This window comes from Ranitomeya variabilis, chromosome 5 (genome assembly GCF_051348905.1).
Source record: "Ranitomeya variabilis isolate aRanVar5 chromosome 5, aRanVar5.hap1, whole genome shotgun sequence".
In the NCBI taxonomy this organism is placed as follows: Eukaryota; Metazoa; Chordata; class Amphibia; order Anura; family Dendrobatidae; genus Ranitomeya; species Ranitomeya variabilis.
This window is the reverse complement of record NC_135236.1, coordinates 526,765,709-526,787,000: the sequence shown is the minus strand read 5'-3', so window position 1 is coordinate 526,787,000 and position 21,292 is coordinate 526,765,709.

Below are 21,292 nucleotides of genomic sequence, written 5' to 3'. Positions count from 1 at the left end.
GCATCGCGAACCGCACCGGCCGACATTACATGATGCCAGAAGATGGGCAGCGCTAACGGCGCTAGGCCAGGGGATAACACGACAGCGCAGACTCCTGTACAGCAAATAACAACGCTCGGGAGGCTGCACCCAGCACCAAGGTGGGATTCTTGACACCTGTGCTGCGTCTCATTACAAAGGGAACTCTCGCCTCCATTACACAGTTTGACTGTATAAAGGGCTAAATGTTATACGTGTTCCATTCAGCGTGTGCAAGGAGAAAAATTACAAGAGCAACCTTTGACTTGCGCAGCACTGCTGCTGCATAAGCTGTGGCTCTTCTACTTTGTAACCCCTGAGGGGGGGTTAAAGGTGACTTTTGAAATCGGTTCAATTAGGCTTCGGCCTACACTCTGCTCCACCTGCAGAGCCCGGGCTCCAACAACGCTAGTTGCTGTCCGGAAGTGCTGGCTGCACAGAGCCAAACACCTCGCCAATGTGTCAGTGGGGTCCAGCACCGCCAGCTGTTCTCCTGCTGTGTAGCCGGCAACGTGTCCTGCAAAAGCCACGCAGACACAACACACCCAAAGCTGCCGCCTGTGCAGGCTTCGGCCTACACTCCCCTCCCCCTGCTCCTCCTCCTCCTCCTGCTCCTCCTCCTGCTGTCCCTGGGCTCTAACACACCGCCAGTTGGGGCCCAGATGTGCTAGCTGCACAGAGAAAAACACCAGCCAATGTGTCAGTGGGGTCCAGCACCGCCAGCTGTTCCCCTGCTGTGCAGCCGGCAACGTGTCCTGCAAAAGCCACGCAGACACAAGAACTGAAATTGAAGGGAACCTGTCCCCCCTCCCCCAGGCGTTTTTACGTTATCCAGCCACCTTGTACAGCGGTAATGCTGCATGTGTGCAAGGTGGCTCAGAAACGTATTCTCCTCGCACATGTGGAACTGAAAACACGTCTGCAATGTGTCCTCTGTGTGACCATTTAACCGTCCCGGTGGTGTGACTTTCCTTTGTAATGACACGCTGCAACCCCCTTGGTAGCGCTGCCCGTCTTCTGGCATCATTGTTTGGCTGGCTGCGCCTCTGCGGCCGCCCTGACCCACACAACGCCCCTCGGTGTCTTATTTATTGGGACTGCGAGGGTGTGATTGATGGGCAGGATCAGTGCATCAGTTCGCCTGTCCCTCCTCTCCTTCCGCCTTCTTCGGACTGTGCGGCTTCATGGCCGTGGCATGCGATAAGGGATCAGATGACGCCGCACAGTCTGAAGCGGGTGTAAGGACCCGAGTGTGAGAGGCGAACATATGTGCTGCGCCAGGCCCTGAATCCCAGCCCCGCAGTGTTTTAACAATGTTAAGACACTGCGGGGCTGGGATTCATGGGCATCGCGAACCGCACCGGCCGACATTACATGATGCCAGAAGATGGGCAGCGCTAACGGCGCTAGGCCAGGGGATAACACGACAGCGCAGACTCCTGTACAGCAAATAACAACGCTCGGGAGGCTGCACCCAGCACCAAGGTGGGATTCTTGACACCTGTGCTGCGTCTCATTACAAAGGGAACTCTCGCCTCCATTACACAGTTTGACTGTATAAAGGGCTAAATGTTATACGTGTTCCATTCAGCGTGTGCAAGGAGAAAAATTACAAGAGCAACCTTTGACTTGCGCAGCACTGCTGCTGCATAAGCTGTGGCTCTTCTACTTTGTAACCCCTGAGGGGGGGTTAAAGGTGACTTTTGAAATCGGTTCAATTAGGCTTCGGCCTACACTCTGCTCCACCTGCAGAGCCCGGGCTCCAACAACGCTAGTTGCTGTCCGGAAGTGCTGGCTGCACAGAGCCACACACCTCGCCAATGTGTCAGTGGGGTCCAGCACCGCCAGCTGTTCCCCTGCTGTGTAGCCGGCAACGTGTCCTGCAAAAGCCACGCAGACACAACACACCCAAAGCTGCCGCCTGTGCAGGCTTCGGCCTACACTCCCCTCCCCCTGCTCCTCCTCCTCCTCCTGCTCCTCCTCCTGCTGTCCCTGGGCTCTAACACACCGCCAGTTGGGGCCCAGATGTGCTAGCTGCACAGAGAAAAACACCAGCCAATGTGTCAGTGGGGTCCAGCACCGCCAGCTGTTCCCCTGCTGTGCAGCCGGCAACGTGTCCTGCAAAAGCCACGCAGACACAAGAACTGAAATTGAAGGGAACCTGTCCCCCCTCCCCCAGGCGTTTTTACGTTATCCAGCCACCTTGTACAGCGGTAATGCTGCATGTGTGCAAGGTGGCTCAGAAACGTATTCTCCTCGCACATGTGGAACTGAAAACACGTCTGCAATGTGTCCTCTGTGTGACCATTTAACCGTCCCGGTGGTGTGACTTTCCTTTGTAATGACACGCTGCAACCCCCTTGGTAGCGCTGCCCGTCTTCTGGCATCATTGTTTGGCTGGCTGCGCCTCTGCGGCCGCCCTGACCCACACAACGCCCCTCGGTGTCTTATTTATTGGGACTGCGAGGGTGTGATTGATGGGCAGGATCAGTGCATCAGTTCGCCTGTCCCTCCTCTCCTTCCGCCTTCTTCGGACTGTGCGGCTTCATGGCCGTGGCATGCGATAAGGGATCAGATGACGCCGCACAGTCTGAAGCGGGTGTAAGGACCCGAGTGTGAGAGGCGAACATATGTGCTGCGCCAGGCCCTGAATCCCAGCCCCGCAGTGTTTTAACAATGTTAAGACACTGCGGGGCTGGGATTCATGGGCATCGCGAACCGCACCGGCCGACATTACATGATGCCAGAAGATGGGCAGCGCTAACGGCGCTAGGCCAGGGGATAACACGACAGCGCAGACTCCTGTACAGCAAATAACAACGCTCGGGAGGCTGCACCCAGCACCAAGGTGGGATTCTTGACACCTGTGCTGCGTCTCATTACAAAGGGAACTCTCGCCTCCATTACACAGTTTGACTGTATAAAGGGCTAAATGTTATACGTGTTCCATTCAGCGTGTGCAAGGAGAAAAATTACAAGAGCAACCTTTGACTTGCGCAGCACTGCTGCTGCATAAGCTGTGGCTCTTCTACTTTGTAACCCCTGAGGGGGGGTTAAAGGTGACTTTTGAAATCGGTTCAATTAGGCTTCGGCCTACACTCTCCTCCACCTGCAGAGCCCGGGCTCCAACAACGCTAGTTGCTGTCCGGAAGTGCTGGCTGCACAGAGCCACACACCTCGCCAATGTGTCAGTGGGGTCCAGCACCGCCAGCTGTTCCCCTGCTGTGTAGCCGGCAACGTGTCCTGCAAAAGCCACGCAGACACAACACACCCAAAGCTGCCGCCTGTGCAGGCTTCGGCCTACACTCCCCTCCCCCTGCTCCTCCTCCTCCTCCTGCTCCTCCTCCTGCTGTCCCTGGGCTCTAACACACCGCCAGTTGGGGCCCAGATGTGCTAGCTGCACAGAGAAAAACACCAGCCAATGTGTCAGTGGGGTCCAGCACCGCCAGCTGTTCCCCTGCTGTGCAGCCGGCAACGTGTCCTGCAAAAGCCACGCAGACACAAGAACTGAAATTGAAGGGAACCTGTCCCCCCTCCCCCAGGCGTTTTTACGTTATCCAGCCACCTTGTACAGCGGTAATGCTGCATGTGTGCAAGGTGGCTCAGAAACGTATTCTCCTCGCACATGTGGAACTGAAAACACGTCTGCAATGTGTCCTCTGTGTGACCATTTAACCGTCCCGGTGGTGTGACTTTCCTTTGTAATGACACGCTGCAACCCCCTTGGTAGCGCTGCCCGTCTTCTGGCATCATTGTTTGGCTGGCTGCGCCTCTGCGGCCGCCCTGACCCACACAACGCCCCTCGGTGTCTTATTTATTGGGACTGCGAGGGTGTGATTGATGGGCAGGATCAGTGCATCAGTTCGCCTGTCCCTCCTCTCCTTCCGCCTTCTTCGGACTGTGCGGCTTCATGGCCGTGGCATGCGATAAGGGATCAGATGACGCCGCACAGTCTGAAGCGGGTGTAAGGACCCGAGTGTGAGAGGCGAACATATGTGCTGCGCCAGGCCCTGAATCCCAGCCCCGCAGTGTTTTAACAATGTTAAGACACTGCGGGGCTGGGATTCATGGGCATCGCGAACCGCACCGGCCGACATTACATGATGCCAGAAGATGGGCAGCGCTAACGGCGCTAGGCCAGGGGATAACACGACAGCGCAGACTCCTGTACAGCAAATAACAACGCTCGGGAGGCTGCACCCAGCACCAAGGTGGGATTCTTGACACCTGTGCTGCGTCTCATTACAAAGGGAACTCTCGCCTCCATTACACAGTTTGACTGTATAAAGGGCTAAATGTTATACGTGTTCCATTCAGCGTGTGCAAGGAGAAAAATTACAAGAGCAACCTTTGACTTGCGCAGCACTGCTGCTGCATAAGCTGTGGCTCTTCTACTTTGTAACCCCTGAGGGGGGGTTAAAGGTGACTTTTGAAATCGGTTCAATTAGGCTTCGGCCTACACTCTGCTCCACCTGCAGAGCCCGGGCTCCAACAACGCTAGTTGCTGTCCGGAAGTGCTGGCTGCACAGAGCCAAACACCTCGCCAATGTGTCAGTGGGGTCCAGCACCGCCAGCTGTTCCCCTGCTGTGTAGCCGGCAACGTGTCCTGCAAAAGCCACGCAGACACAACACACCCAAAGCTGCCGCCTGTGCAGGCTTCGGCCTACACTCCCCTCCCCCTGCTCCTCCTCCTCCTCCTGCTCCTCCTCCTGCTGTCCCTGGGCTCTAACACACCGCCAGTTGGGGCCCAGATGTGCTAGCTGCACAGAGAAAAACACCAGCCAATGTGTCAGTGGGGTCCAGCACCGCCAGCTGTTCCCCTGCTGTGCAGCCGGCAACGTGTCCTGCAAAAGCCACGCAGACACAAGAACTGAAATTGAAGGGAACCTGTCCCCCCTCCCCCAGGCGTTTTTACGTTATCCAGCCACCTTGTACAGCGGTAATGCTGCATGTGTGCAAGGTGGCTCAGAAACGTATTCTCCTCGCACATGTGGAACTGAAAACACGTCTGCAATGTGTCCTCTGTGTGACCATTTAACCGTCCCGGTGGTGTGACTTTCCTTTGTAATGACACGCTGCAACCCCCTTGGTAGCGCTGCCCGTCTTCTGGCATCATTGTTTGGCTGGCTGCGCCTCTGCGGCCGCCCTGACCCACACAACGCCCCTCGGTGTCTTATTTATTGGGACTGCGAGGGTGTGATTGATGGGCAGGATCAGTGCATCAGTTCGCCTGTCCCTCCTCTCCTTCCGCCTTCTTCGGACTGTGCGGCTTCATGGCCGTGGCATGCGATAAGGGATCAGATGACGCCGCACAGTCTGAAGCGGGTGTAAGGACCCGAGTGTGAGAGGCGAACATATGTGCTGCGCCAGGCCCTGAATCCCAGCCCCGCAGTGTTTTAACAATGTTAAGACACTGCGGGGCTGGGATTCATGGGCATCGCGAACCGCACCGGCCGACATTACATGATGCCAGAAGATGGGCAGCGCTAACGGCGCTAGGCCAGGGGATAACACGACAGCGCAGACTCCTGTACAGCAAATAACAACGCTCGGGAGGCTGCACCCAGCACCAAGGTGGGATTCTTGACACCTGTGCTGCGTCTCATTACAAAGGGAACTCTCACCTCCATTACACAGTTTGACTGTATAAAGGGCTAAATGTTATACGTGTTCCATTCAGCGTGTGCAAGGAGAAAAATTACAAGAGCAACCTTTGACTTGCGCAGCACTGCTGCTGCATAAGCTGTGGCTCTTCTACTTTGTAACCCCTGAGGGGGGGTTAAAGGTGACTTTTGAAATCGGTTCAATTAGGCTTCGGCCTACACTCTGCTCCACCTGCAGAGCCCGGGCTCCAACAACGCTAGTTGCTGTCCGGAAGTGCTGGCTGCACAGAGCCAAACACCTCGCCAATGTGTCAGTGGGGTCCAGCACCGCCAGCTGTTCCCCTGCTGTGTAGCCGGCAACGTGTCCTGCAAAAGCCACGCAGACACAACACACCCAAAGCTGCCGCCTGTGCAGGCTTCGGCCTACACTCCCCTCCCCCTGCTCCTCCTCCTGCTGTCCCTGGGCTCTAACACACCGCCAGTTGGGGCCCTAGGAAGACAAGCTTGAATAGGTCCCCATCCGGGTTCAAGTACCGTCAGCTGGTTCTCGGCAGTGTCTTTTGCTCTTGTACCTTCTGCTCCCCATCCTGGTTCCAGTACCGTCAGCTGGTTCCGGGCAGAGCCTTTGGCTTAGGTGCCTCCCTCTGGGTATCCGAGTTCCACCAACGTCAGGTGGTCCTTGGTAGTGCTTTCAGGCACGGGTACCTCCTGCTTAGTAACCGGGTTCCAGTAACGTCAGCTGGTCCTCGGTAGTTCCATTGGCTCTTGGACCTTCGGCTACCCATCCGGGTTCCAGTACCGTCAGCTGGTTCTCGGCAGTGTCTTTTGCTCTTGTACCTTCTGCTCCCCATCCTGGTTCCAGTACCGTCAGCTGGTTCCGGGCAGAGCCTTTGGCTTAGGTGCCTCCCTCTGGGTATCCGAGTTCCACCAACGTCAGGTGGTCCTTGGTAGTGCTTTCAGGCACGGGTACCTCCTGCTTAGTAACCGGGTTCCAGTAACGTCAGCTGGTCCTCGGTAGTTCCATTGGCTCTTGGACCTTCGGGTAGCCATCCGAGTTCCAGTTCCATCAGCTGTTTCTCGGCATTTTCTCAGCCTTCTTGTACCTTCTGCTACATTTCCAAGTTCAAGACCCGAAAGACGATGACCCGGAAGACCACCCCTAAGATGATGACGACACCAGAGACGACAACCACCGAGATGACGACGACCCTGGAGACGATGACCCTGAAGACGACCCCGATGACGATGACCCCGATGACGACGACCCCGATGACGACGACCCTGGAGATGACGACCCTGGAGATGACGACGACAACCTGGAAGACCGAGAAGCAGAAGAACAAGAGGCTGCAGAACAAAGAGCAGAAGAACATTAAGCATAAGACTAAATATCAGAGCAAAAGATATTATCTAAATTATAAGCAGAAGAAGACTAAGCAGTGTATGGGGGTGAGTCCGTTCCTCCTCGTGGTGCCCCTGGATAAAGCCTGATGCTGCAGGCCAAACTGAACGCGGACAAATGTAACTGTTTTGTGACAGGCAGAACGGAAGGTGTAATCTTCAAACTTTTATAGATAACAACTACGGGAATGCCTGTCACAAATAAGAATATGATGAAGAAGTTGAATATAAAAAAGATAATAGTTAAATAAAAAGAATATGAACAATGTAAAAAAAAAATATATATATATACGTAGAAAAGAAGAAGATGAATAAGGTGAAGAAGTTGATGTCACAGAAGCTGATGATGAGGATAATGAAGAAGAAAGTGTGGGAGAAGTAAAAAATAGGGTGAAGGGCGTGGAAGTAGTGAAACATCAATATCTGACAAAATAAATAAAAAATTAACATAGTCAAATTCTTTCTAACGCCGAACATCATAAAAAAATTAAAAATACTGCTATTCTATTTGATTGGGATAAACCCCTGTGCCTTTAATGTCTCCGCCACCTCCCCCAATACATCCTACATTATTCTTAGTTGTTTTCCTTCATGTAGAATTAACCTACAAGGAAAGAAAGGGTTTATTTTAATTCCGATATTTTCGTCCCATTGACTTGCATTGGGATCGGGTATCGGTATCGGATTGGATTCCGATACTGTGACGGTATCGGCCGATACTTTCCGATACCGATACTTTCCGATATCGGAAAGTATCGCTCAACACTAGTGCTGAACCTTAGAGTCACCAACTCCTATACAGTCAAGCAAAAAAGGCAGCACACTGCAGCGCTAACACATGAAAAAATGAAACACAGAAATTGAACTGCATTACTGCACTAAAAATATGAAAAATGAGAGCGTTTAGCTCAAAAAAAGGCCAATTTTATGTGTACCTGGTAGCCACTTTACGGCATCTCTCTTATACCAGGTCCTGCGCTATCCTTCCTCGCTGAGAATAAACGTCTCCATGTGAATGGGCACCTATGAAAACCTCTCATGAGACTAACATTCTCCTTCTCTTTGGAGGGGTACTGGACCTGCTGCAATTAAGACACTTGTGACTAGGAGGTGGAGTGCTCAGTCAGAAGGCTAGACAATACATTTGAAAAAACTGACCGTCACATCCAAACATAGATCAAGTGTGAACAGGTGCTGAACCTTAGAGTCACCAACTCCTATACAATCAAGCAAAAAAGGCAGCACACTGCAGCGCTAACACATGAAAAAATGAAACACAGAAATTGAACTGCATTACTGCACTAAAAATATGAAAGATGAGAGCGTTTAGCGCATAAAAAAGGCCAATTTTATGTGTACCTGGTAGCCACTTTACGGCATCTCTCTTATACCAGGTCCTGCGCTATCCTTTTTAGTGCAGTAATGCAGTTCAATTTCTGTGTTTCATTTTTTCATGTGTTAGCGCTGCAGTGTGCTGCCTTTTTTGCTTGACTGGGTCAGTCACATAGTCATCCACCACCTCGTCTTCCACATCTGCACCCTGCTCCTCCTCTTGACTTTCTGGCAATAGTATCTCACCATCGTCCACCTCTTGTGACACTTTCCCACCATCGCCTTCATGTGACTGTGGCTGATAAAAGCTTTGGGCATCTCTACATGTGATCTCATCTGGCCCCACTTCAAGTTGACCGGCCGAGAGTACAGAAGCTTGAAAGGGAAAACTGAACAGCTCTTCGGAGTGTCCAACTGTGGGATCAGTTGTCTCTGGGCACTCGGCATGGTGGGAGGAAGGAGGATCAGGGTGAGGAATATTCGGGCCACACTCATGGCTACTCAGACTTGACCGTGTGGAAGACATGGTGGTGGTGGTGGTGGCTAAGTGACTGAAAAGATTATCCACTATCCAATTAACAACCGCTTCACACTGCTCTGGCTTCAATAGGGGTGTGCTGCGATCCATTTAAAACTGGGACATGAAGGTCGAGAGAGAAGATGTGGGTCTTTGTTTTTCAGCTTAGCCATTGCCTCGTCCTCTGCATGCACCATTAGCATCATCCCCCACTTCCCTGTCCCTTGCCTTGCCCATTTTAAATGGACTAGTGAACTATTTCAAAAGCTCAACACAAATGTATTTATTTGGAGCAAAATTATATCTGATCAGTATGCCTTCAAAGCTACAGTTTTTCCACCACAGATACACCAGGCCTCAGCCTGACATAACAGCCTGTATAAAATATATTTTTTGGGGGTGAATTTACAAAAAATAAATAAATTAAAAAAAAGGAGATCAAGGCTAGCACACAGAACTATGATACGTATTCCTGCGAAAATAAGATTTTTCCATCACAGATACAATAGGCCTCAGCCTGACATAACAGACTGTATAATTTTTTGGGGTTTGGAGAATTTGTAAAATAAAAAAAAGAGAGTAGAACAAGGCTAGCAGACAGAACTATGAAACTTATGCCTGCGAGGCTATGATTTTTCCCCCACCGATACAACAGACGACAGCCTCAGATAACAGGCTGATGTAAATATGGCCTTGACTTTTTTGGGCACAACTAAATTGTGTCAACAACTTGGCTATGACACAAAAAAAAAAAAAAAAAGATTTTTTGGCTACTCACATCTGGTGTCTGGGACAAAAAAAAAGGTAGATTTGCACGTTCTTAGATTTCAAAAACCTGGCTGTAGTAGGCAGCGTGAACAAGGAAATAAATGTTAAAATGAGGGAGCTATGGATTGCTTTAGAATAAAAGGAGCAGGTATCAGGTGTAGAAAAAAAAGCCACAGAAAACTGCAGCTAGATATATATTAAATAAGCAGCATAAGACAGTAATTGAGCTTTTGAAGGTATGCAGTGAGAGCTATGTACTCACATACAGTGCCTGCAGGCCTTGCACTGATGTGGATATGCGCACATAGACTCCCCTGCCTACCTAGCGCTGCAATCTCAGGACCCCGAATTAGCCCTAAAAAGGACTGATGGTTTCTTTGGAGTTGTGGACTGAACAGTTGCAGACTTACACTAACTCTTAAAAGCATGATTCTGACCCTATCTCAGCAGCAGCTCTCCCTACACTCACTAAGTCTGGAGCAGAATGCGGTGAGCAGGGTGGCATCAGGTCTCTTATAGATCTGACGATGCTGTGCAGCCAATCACTGTAATAGCACAACAAAAATGGCTGTGGAATTACAGTGTATGGCTGACAATCCCTGCACTGTCATTGGTGCTCTAAAAAGTGCCAGAATTGCAGGGCGAAGACCGGAGCTCCCGTCGAATAATCCTGGAAATACTCAGTGCTCGCCGAGTACACCGAGCATAGTGATACTCGGGTGAGTAACGAGTAGTGGCGAGCACGTTCGCTCATCACTAATGAAGATGTCTATACTTGTAACCTCGTTTATGGGCGGCATCCTCATACCTTTTTCTTTTCATATTTGTAAATGGTCTCTTACCTCGTTCCTGATCATTCTCCCTCAAGGAACCTAATCTAATCAGCCTCCCCAATATGCAGCATGAGCCCCACACACCCTTCCCCTTATGCAGCATGAGCCCCGAACAGTCACCCCCATATGTAGCGTGAACACCAACAGCCTATCTCATATGCATCATGATCCCCACACAGCCTCCTCATATGCAGCATGAACCCCACACAGCCTCCCCAAATACAGCATGAGCCCCACAGAGCCTTACCATATACAGCATGAGACCCACAGAAACACCCCATATACAGTATGAGCCTCACAGAGCCTCTCTTTATGCAGCATGAGCCACACTCAGCCTCCCTATATACAGCATGAGCCCCACACAGTCTCAATATATGCAGCATGAGCCCCACACAGCCTCAATATATGCAGCATGAGTCCCACAGAGCCTCCCCATTTGCAGCATGAGTCCCACATAGCCTTCTCATATATAGCTTGAGCCCCTGTTAAAGAAATGGTTAATCTTCATCTCTTTAACCCCTTAGTGACGGAGCCAAATTTTTGAAATCTGACCAGTGTCACTTTATGTGGTAATAACTCTGGAATGCTTCAATAAATCCCAGTGATTTTGAGATTGTTTTTTCATGACACATTATACTTTATGATAATGGTAAATTTAGGTCAATATGTTTTGTGTTTATTTATAAAAAATATCAAAAATTTGAGAAAAATGTAAACAAATTTGCAATTTTTTAAATTTGAATAATTATCCCTTTAATCCAGATGCTCATACCACAGCAGACCATGAATAAATAACACTTCCCACATGTCGGCTTTACAGCAGCACCATTTGTAAAATGTTATTTTATTTTGTTAGCATTTTAGGAGGTTTAAAAATGTAGCAGCATTTTTTCATTTTTTCAAGGAAATGTACAAAATTTATTTTTTTAGGGACTTATCCATGTTTGAAGTGAATTTAGGGGTTTTATATATTGGGAAACCCCCAAACGTGATACCATTTTAAAAACAGTACACCCTGACATATTGAAAACTGAAACTGCTGTCAGGTAGTTTATTAACCCTTCAGGTGCTTTACAGGAATTAATGCAAAGTGGTATGACAGAAATGAAAATGTGTATTTTTAGCACCTAAATGTCTCTAACTTCTGAACAGATTACTATAGCCGGCAGACTCTAAGGCCACTATTTGATCATGAATTGCCATGGCAAACATCAGGACCACACAATCATGATCTGAGGGCACCAATTTGGATAAAGTGGAAGCACTCACACTCTGTTAACTATTTATAATGATGTAGTCACTATTGACAGCAGCATCTAAGGGGTTAAACAGATTTGGATGGTGCAAACACTGATTGTGGCTGATACAGCAAGTTGTCAGCTATAGTGTACAGCTGACAGTTGCGGGATTGTCACCTGTATGGGGAGGCTATTCTCTTATATCTCAGGTCAGTTAAAAGACGTATTGGCTGTCATCAAGGGGTTAATATCAGAAAAATAACAGAAAAACAAGTATTGTGCAATGTTATCATCTGAGTCTCTTCTAGCACAATTTCCCGGACATTCCACATAGCAGTGGTCAATAATTCCCAGAAATTGCCAAGGACATCTTGTTGTTTTTGTCTAGATTGATGATATGTGTCTGTTTTTATCTGAATCTGCCCAAAAATCCTGAATGTTCAGCCAAAATCTCAGAACCAGAGCACACTGACATTTTCTTATGTAATTTATCTTATATACTAGGATGTGTCTGACAACCCATTGCCAATTTATTATGTAACTCTATATTTCCTTTTGATCTTGGGGCTTTAAAAGCCCAGCCCTGAAAATAAAGAGCATGAGACATAGAACAGAACACCTGAGTAGGTTAGAAATCCCTTCTCTAACACCCCACACAACCTCCCAAACATACTGCATAAGGCCCCACACAGAATCCCCATGTACAGCATGAGCCCCACAAAGCCTTACTTTATACTGCATGAGCCCCACATAGCCTCTCCACATAATCAATGAGCCCCATATAGCCTCCCCATATACTGCATGAGGCCCCAATGCTTCTCCATGTCCTGGAGGAGACCACATAGCCCACACATATACTGCATGAGGCCACCATAGCCTCCCTAAGTCCTGGATATGGCCCCATATCCTCCCCTTGTGTAGCATGACTGGTCCATAAACTCCCTATGTGCAGCCTGACACCTCCATAACCTCCCCAAGTGCAGCAAGACACACCAATAGCCTCCCCATGTTCACCCAAACATCACCTACACATAAAAAAGAACACCACATGGTCACCTCAGTCACATTCCCCGACACTCTGATTCTTTTCCTGTCTCCGGTGTCCTGACTCTCCGCAGTACACAACTGATATGATGAAATTACGTTATTGCGTCCACTGTTTGGTGGAGGATGTAGCTGGAGGCCTCTCCTCCACCAATGAAGTCAGCGCAGATGGAGACAGCAAGCAGGCAGGCACGGTGTGGCCGGTGGCCTCTGTTTTCCAGCCCCTCGACTGTCTTGATCCATGGGCAGGACTGAGACAGCCAGAGTACCAGATGTGGCCCGCGAGCTGCACTTTGCCCAAGTCTAGACTAAGGGATAATTAGTTTTCCAAAGACTGTCTCCTTTTAGCTAATTCTCTAACCTTGATCCAGAATTTTTTGAACAATATTACGTTGGTGCAAAATATTTAAATATCTATTTATAATCATTTTTAAACTGTTGAATCGAAGACTATAAGGTGTACTGAAAGTGGACAAACTGCCATTTTTTACTTTATTTTTTTATTTATTTTTTCCAACCAAAAGTTCTGTTTGAGTTCTTCTCACTACATTTTTATGTAATTCCTCAATGTTTTTTCTCTTTATAGCCTCTAGCCTTCAGTCTGTTTTTAATTAAATACCTTTCATTGTGTATGTTTTACCTTTACAAATTCATTATATGGAATTGCTTTCATAGTTTGTGCTGGGTGACTTGTAGTGTTGTATGTCCACTGACCAGTGTGTGTTACATTGTTGTGTGAACAGTGTTTAAGATCCAATTCCCCTCCAATTAGATATCCCAAAAATGTAATTTCTTACTAGAGAGAGAGAGAGGATGTAAATGTGAGATTGAATTCACTGGAATTTATATATTTCATGAAGTCTGGTATGGTAACTATGCTTCCTCTCCAGATTATTAGGATATCGCCAACATAGCGGCCATACCAAAACAAATCGAATAAAAATTGATTATTTTCAGAATAAAAAAAAAACTCCTTCCACCATGCTTCAAAGAAAAATATTAGGGATGGTGAAAATCGTGATCCCACTGCTGTTCCCCCTATTTGTAAAAAATACTCACTCAATGTATAAACTATACTTTCGAACAGCAGATCAAAGTTGTGGCCAGGGGCTTAAATTTCATCCCGGATCAAAAACTTCGATTTATTTCACTTGACTGCAACAAGTTTGTAAGAACAGTGAAAAAAACTTTTTTCTCTGAAAATGAGAATATATATAAGAGGATGATGATTGTGATTATGCCTGTAGCAATGAGTTCAATAACTTATTACTTCAGCAACAAAATGCTTTGATTACACTAAACAGCTTGAAGGAAGAAAACTGTGATAATGCAACAGATTATGAAACACATGTTCGATTTAAAACTTCAAACCCTATATACTATTCTATAAAATCACACGTTCCAGAATTAAATACTTTTCAAACATTGGTTGATGAAGAATTAAAGGCATTACATGACAAATTCAATTATGCACAAAAAAATCTTATTCCATGTTCTTGCTTATCACTTAAAGTTAATAAATACCTTTTAAAAAACCTGACAAAACTTTCTGCACAGTAATTATTGAGAGAAATATGCACTCCACACAAGTGCGTAATATTTTGAATAACATTGAAACATATACACGAATAACACATTAATTAATAGTAGAACACAAAAAAATGTTAGAAAAGTTTTTAAGGAAGGTGAAAACACTAGTGTTTAAAATAGAAAATTCAAAGAATATTTATTACCACTATATAATTTCACCCCTCCACCCCAAAGCCTGTTTTCACCTTCCTGACCAGGAAAAAATTAAAAATTCTGACAATTGTCACTTTGTAAGGTAATATTTCTAGAATGTTTCATCATGTCCCAGTGATTCTTAAAATATTATTTCCGTAACATGTTGTACTTTATGTTAATGGCAAATTTGGGCTCATATTTTTTGCGTTTGTGAATTTATTAGAATATTAGCAAAAATGTTGAAAATGTCATAATTTTTAAACTTTAAATTTTTATGCCCTTAAATCAGATAGTGATATCATATAAAATAGTTAATATATTAATAACATATTGTGAGGACTGGCGGAGCGCACCGAGTTAATATGGATGTTATAATTGGTGCGTTCGCAGCCTGGGGTCCACCGTGCAAAAGACAACCTGCTGCTAGAAAATGACGGCGGCACTATATGGCGGTATAAGTGAACTCAGTTACTTCACTGAGCCACACAGAAAAGAACACGCTGTGCCCTGTTAGCATTACAGGGGAACACAGCTAAATGCTGAGCTGATGGCAGTCAGTGGTCACGCACACAGAGAAGCACACAAAAATTCCTCACCGGAGGTGCCGGTATTCTAGGGGCTTATTTCAGCCGGGTCCCTGAATACAATCATACAGGTGCAACCACAATTAGCAAGCTTATAACATGAAGTGATACTAGCGCATGGCTGTGCGGCCATGCAAACCTTTTATAGCTGCAGCAGCTTCAGGACCTTCCTAGAGGAGCAATGGAAGTTGCTACAATACCAGAGAAACTTCCGGACCTTCCTAGAGGACCAATGGGAGCTGCAGCAGTACCTGAGCATGTGACCCCTGACCTCCAATGAGAGGTCTTACCCTGGGCATGCTCAGAAGGGAAAAAGCAGGACTTAGTCCCAGAGACGTCTGCTCGCCGCTGACCAATACTAGCTACAATGGCTGAGCCTGGGAAAGCAGAAGAAACCATCCACACAGTATCAGGCTGAGCCAGAAGCTGGGACCAACGTCTCCACTGAGCAGGCTCCACTGTGGCTGGAGAGGAATGGAAGACCGCAGATGAGATGGCTCGAGATTCCCCTTGTGCTGAGGTGGGAACTCGACCCCTAACACATATACTGTACAGACAGAATGATAGAGAGGTGAGGGATATTGTTGTTTTCTATTTTTGGAAATTTGCAAATTTCTACTGTTGGTTTATTGATGTCACTTTTAATGGTGTATGCTCATATTTTTAGCAGTTTGGGAAGCTTTTTGTCACCCCTTAAGATGTTGTCTATGCATTTGGTTTTATCTCCTATTGAATGATATGTTTGGCAAACTGTTCAACATACTGTTCGGGGAACAGTGGTCCGTTAAACGAATATGAACCAAACATTGAAAGGTTCGCTCATTTCTAGTCCTCAAAATTATCACTAAAATAGAGTGGAATAAATATTATAGAATTTTAACTTGTGGCACAGTAGTTCTATCATCATATGTCCGGCACATTTCAGCCATAAAGGCAAAAGAACATCATAGTAAGAAATATGACACAGCAATGAATTAAAACAGTTCATTTTGTCTACATTTGAATATCTATTGTAAAACAACTTTATTTCATTCAAATAATGAATATGTTTTACAAAAGGATCTCCATTTCCTCCATCTCTAGCAATTTTATTTGTCGCATGGTGGGCGGAGTTTTATTTATTTTGAAAATAATTATTTTTTCTCTGATTTGGTCTGGTATGGCTGCTATATTGATGATATCCTTTTGATCTGGAGAGGAAGCATGGTGATCATACCAGACTGTCAGGACTCTGAACATTTTTTATTACCTTTTTGTGCATTACTGCCCTTTTCCAAGATGGCGTCTTTGGTCTCATGTGCACTGTGTCTTCCTGCTATAAAACTCCACCCCAGCCTTCAGTCTGTGCTAGAGTATTCTGCCTTGCATCCAGCTCCTGACCTCTGGTGACTCCCTGGCTATATACCTGCTCCTGTGAACCTGTGGGGTTATACTGCTACTCTACTCTGAGTTCCTGCTGAGTACACCAGTTCCAGTAATCCTCCTTCATCTGCTGCTCGTGTTTGCTTCCATCTGCATTTGCTGGACATGTAAGCTGTTTCTGCTCTGCAAGAACCTGAGAATATTACCCAGACCTCCCTGGTTGAGCGAAGATAATATTTGAACTGCCTTATAAGCATATCTATCTGTGTTGTGGACTAAGCAAGGACTTATTCATGTCAAGTATCCTCAAGAAAAATTGTGCTTCATAGACTTTCTGCGTGATTGCATTTTCCTCTGGAGTTTCCTATAGACTGCTGAGCTGCATTTGATATTTACACCAAGTGTTGTGGACTTGAGTTTCTCTCTGCACCTGTTTGAATCACCATGTTATAATATAGACTTTACCACTTATAAAACTGTGTCCTGTAGTTGTCTTTTTCCACGCAAAGAGTCTCCTGAGTTATCCCCTATAATTATTACACAGACTTTATTAAATATTTAAATTCTATTGAACTACTTTAAATTTCACATTTTCATCTTCTCTTCCTGATAAGAAAGTATGTTTTTTGAAGAAGAATTTGATCTTGAAAAATGTTCACACAACTATTTAAAGCAAACTGGTCAGCAGAAATACAAAATTAAAAGATGATAGTTGCACACACTATAATGGCAAGTCCACATAATGAATTTAGAAAGGCAAAATGTGCTAGAGCACTCAGGAATTCTGCAATATAAGTTATTTTTATTAAAAAAAAAACAGATTGAATGCACTAATTTATAAAGAGATTTGAGGAATTGAGTGGAGAAGAAGAGGCAAGAACTGGAATAGATCTTATGGTTGGAAAAAATAAAGTAAAAAAATGCCAGCTTGCCCACTTTCAATACACCTTGCAGTCTTCAATTCAACAGTATGAAAAAAATCACAAATAGATATTTATCTATTTTACATCAAAATAATATTATTTTTAAATTCTGGATCAAGGTTATAGAATATTAGCTAAAAGGAGACAATTTTTGGGAAACCAAATATCCCATAGCCTATACAATGTATCAATTACATTAACAGTTCATGTTACATAGGTTTTACAAGAAAATAAAAAAAAAATACATCACGAAACATATATGTAATATAAACAAAAACAAGACTACAAACTTTGACTAGGTGAAACATTTTGTAGAGGTACATAAAACGATATTGAAAGCGTAATCTGCTTTGGAATTACAAACGTAAATTGCTCTGAGAGAGGGAGAAATTGGCAAAAAACCCTGTTATTATGAGACATGTATTGGATCCTATTAATGAATGCAAAACAATCGATACATGATGACATAGATGATTTTGGTATTTATCTATGAGTGGTCAATGATGGCTTTAAAAGGGTTACTATTAGTGATGAGCGAGTGTACTTGTTGCTCGAGTTTTCCCCGAGCACACTCGGGTGACCTCCGAGTATTAATGACTGCTCAGAGATTTAGTTTTCATCGCGGAAGCTGAATGATTTACAGATACTAGCCAGGCTGAGTACATGTGGGGGTTGCCTGGTTTCTAGGGAAAACCTGAGCAACGAGTACACTCGCTCATCACTATTTACTAGACATAGTTTTATAGGTTGAAAAAAGACCTGGGTCTATCTAGTTCAGCCTTTCTCCACCAATTGTACATTTTAACACTAGTTTAACTATAACCCGCAATGCTACCTGTATCAAGGAAATTGTCCAGCCCTTTTTTAAAAGCTGTTAGTGTCTGCCATCACTAAGTTTTGAGTTAGCGCATTCCACAGTCTAACTGCTCTAACTGTAAAGAACATTTTCCTATTTCACTGCCGGAATCGCCTTTCTTTCACCCATAATGTGTGCCCCCTGGTATATAGTATGGTTTTTGGTAGGAATAAGTCATATGCTAGTCCTTTGTACTGACCACACATATGTACATGTACATGAGATCCCCTCTGAGGTGTCTTTTTTCTAAGCTAAGCAAGCCCAACTTTTCCAACCTCTCCTCATATGAGAGGCCATCCATCCCCTGTAATAATCTAGTTGCCCGTCTTTGAAGTGAGTCTTAGGCCAGGGTCACACTATCAGTATTTGGTCAGTATTTTACATCAGTATTTGTAGCCAAAACCAGGAGTGGAACAATCAGACGAAAAGTATTACAGAAACATATCACCACTTCTGGATTTATCACCCACTCCTGGTTTTGGCTACAAATACTGATGTAAAATACTGACCAAATACTGATAGTGTGACCCCAGCCTAATTCTGAATATCACTTTTAAAATGTGAAGCCCAAAACTGGATCCGATATTCTAGATGTGGCCTCAACAGTGGTTTACAAAGAGGTAATAATACGTTGGGATCGCAGGATTTTCTCTTTTTTTATACGTTTTAAAATCTTGTTTGCTTTTGCAGCTGCTGCTTGACATAGAGTACTGCTGCTCAGCTTACTTATAACCAGAATAACCAAATCCTTCTCCTGTTCTGTAGTTCCGAGTATACTCCCATTTAATGTATGTGCAGCAAAAGGATTACTGCATCCTAGGTGCATTACTCTACATGTATCTACATTAAACCTTATTTGCCAAGTGTTTGCCCATTCGGTCATCCTATTCAGATAGTTTTGCAATATTGTAGTGTTAGGCCATGTGCACACGTTCAGTATTTTTCGCGTTTTTTCGCTATAAAAACGTGATAAAAACGTGAAAAAAACGCTTACATATGTTCATTAAACGTCATCGAAGGTCCTGCACACACCATCTATAGGAACGGAAGCCGCTGAGGAGATCAGCTGTCTGCAGAAGGTGAGTATAACCATTTTTTTTTATATTTTTTATTATTTTTAACATTCTATCTTTTACTATTGATACTGCATAGGCTGCATCTATAGTAAAAAGTTGGTCACACTTGTCAAACATTATGTTTGACAAGTGTGACCAACCTGTCAATCAGTTTTCCAAGCGATGCTACAGATCGCATGGAAAACTTTAGCATTCTGCAAGCTAATTACACTTGCAAAATGCTAAAAAAACGCGAAAAAATTGGGCAAAAAACGCAAAAAGAAACATGCGGATTTCTTGCAGAAAATTTCCGTTTTTCTTCAGGAAATTTCTGCAAGAAACCCTGACGTGTGCACATACCCTAAGGGTATGTGCACACGTCAGGATTTCTTGCAGAAATTTTCCTGACAAAAACCGGACATTTCTGCCAGAAAACCTCATGCATTTTTTTCACGTTTTTTCATGCGTTTTTGATGCGTTTTTTGTGCGTTTTTTTCCAAATGCATAGAATTGCAGGAAAAACATTTAAAATCCGTAAAATTAACCAGACATTTCTGCCAGAAATCCGCATGCATTTTTTTTCCGCGATTTTACAGCGATTTTACCACATTTTTTGTGCGTTTTTTGTGCGTTTTTTTCCAAATGCATAGAATTGTGGGAAAAGCGTGGAGAATCCGCAAAATTAATGAACATGCTGCTTTTTTTACCATGATGCGTTTTTGTTGCGGAAAAAAACGCACCATGTGCACAAAACATGCAGAATGCATTCTAAATGATAGGATGCATAATGTATGTGTTTTAATGAGTTTTTATAGCATTTTTATCGCATAGTTTGGTGTCATCAGCAAAGACTGAGGCTATGTGCACACATCAGGATTTCTGGCAGAAATTTTCCTGACAAAAACCGGACATTTCTGCCAGAAAGCTGCATGCGTTTTTACCGCGATTTTACCACGTTTTAACCGCATTTTTGATGCGAAAAAACCTGAACGTGTGCACATAGCCTGACATTTTAGGCTATGTGCACACGTTCAGGTTTTTTTGCGTTTTTTTCGCGTTTTTTAAAAACGCTATAAAAACTCATTAAAAACGCATACATTATGCATCCTATCATTTAAAATGCATTCTGCATGTTTTGTGCACATGGTGCATTTTTTCCGCGAAAAAAACGCATCGCGGTAAAAAAAGCAGCATGTTCATTAATTTTGCGGATTTTCCGCGTTTTTCCCGCAATTCTATGCATTTGGAAAAAAACGTACAAAAAACGCAAAAAAATGTGTCAAAAACACGGTAAAATCGCGGTAAAATCGCAGAAAAAAAAAGCATGCGGATTTCTGGCAGAAATGTTCGGTTTTTGTCAGGAAAATTTCTGCCAGAAATCCTGACGTGTGCACATAGCCTTAGGCCATGTGCACACGTTCAGTATTTTTCGCATTTTTTTCCACGTTTTTTCGCTATAAAAACGTGATAAAAACGCGAAAAAAAATGCTAACATATGCCTCCCATTATTTTCAGGGTATTCCGCATTTTTTGTGCAAATGTTGCATTTTTTTTCCGCGAAAAAATCACATCGTGGAAAAAAAAGCAACATGTTCATTAAATTTGCAGAATTGCGGGGTTCCGCACACCTAGGAATGCATTGATCTGCTTCCTTCCCGCACAGGGCTGTGCACACCATGCGGGAAGTAAGCAGATTATGTGCGGTTGGTACCCAGGGTGGAGGAGAGGAGACTCTCCTCCACGGACTGGGCACCATATAATTGGTAAAAAAAAAAAGAATTAAAATAAAAAATAGTCATATACTCACCTTCGATGGCCCCGGAGTCTTCCCCCCTCTCAGCGGTGCATGCTGCCGCTTCGGTTCCTATAGCTGGTGTGTGTGAAGGACCTGCGATGACGTCGCGGTCTTGTGATTGGTCGCGAGACCGGTCATGTGACCGCTCACGTGACCGCGATGTCATCGAAGGTCCTGCACACACACACCATCTATAGGAACGGACGCCGCTGAGGAGATCGGCTGTCTGCAGGTGAGT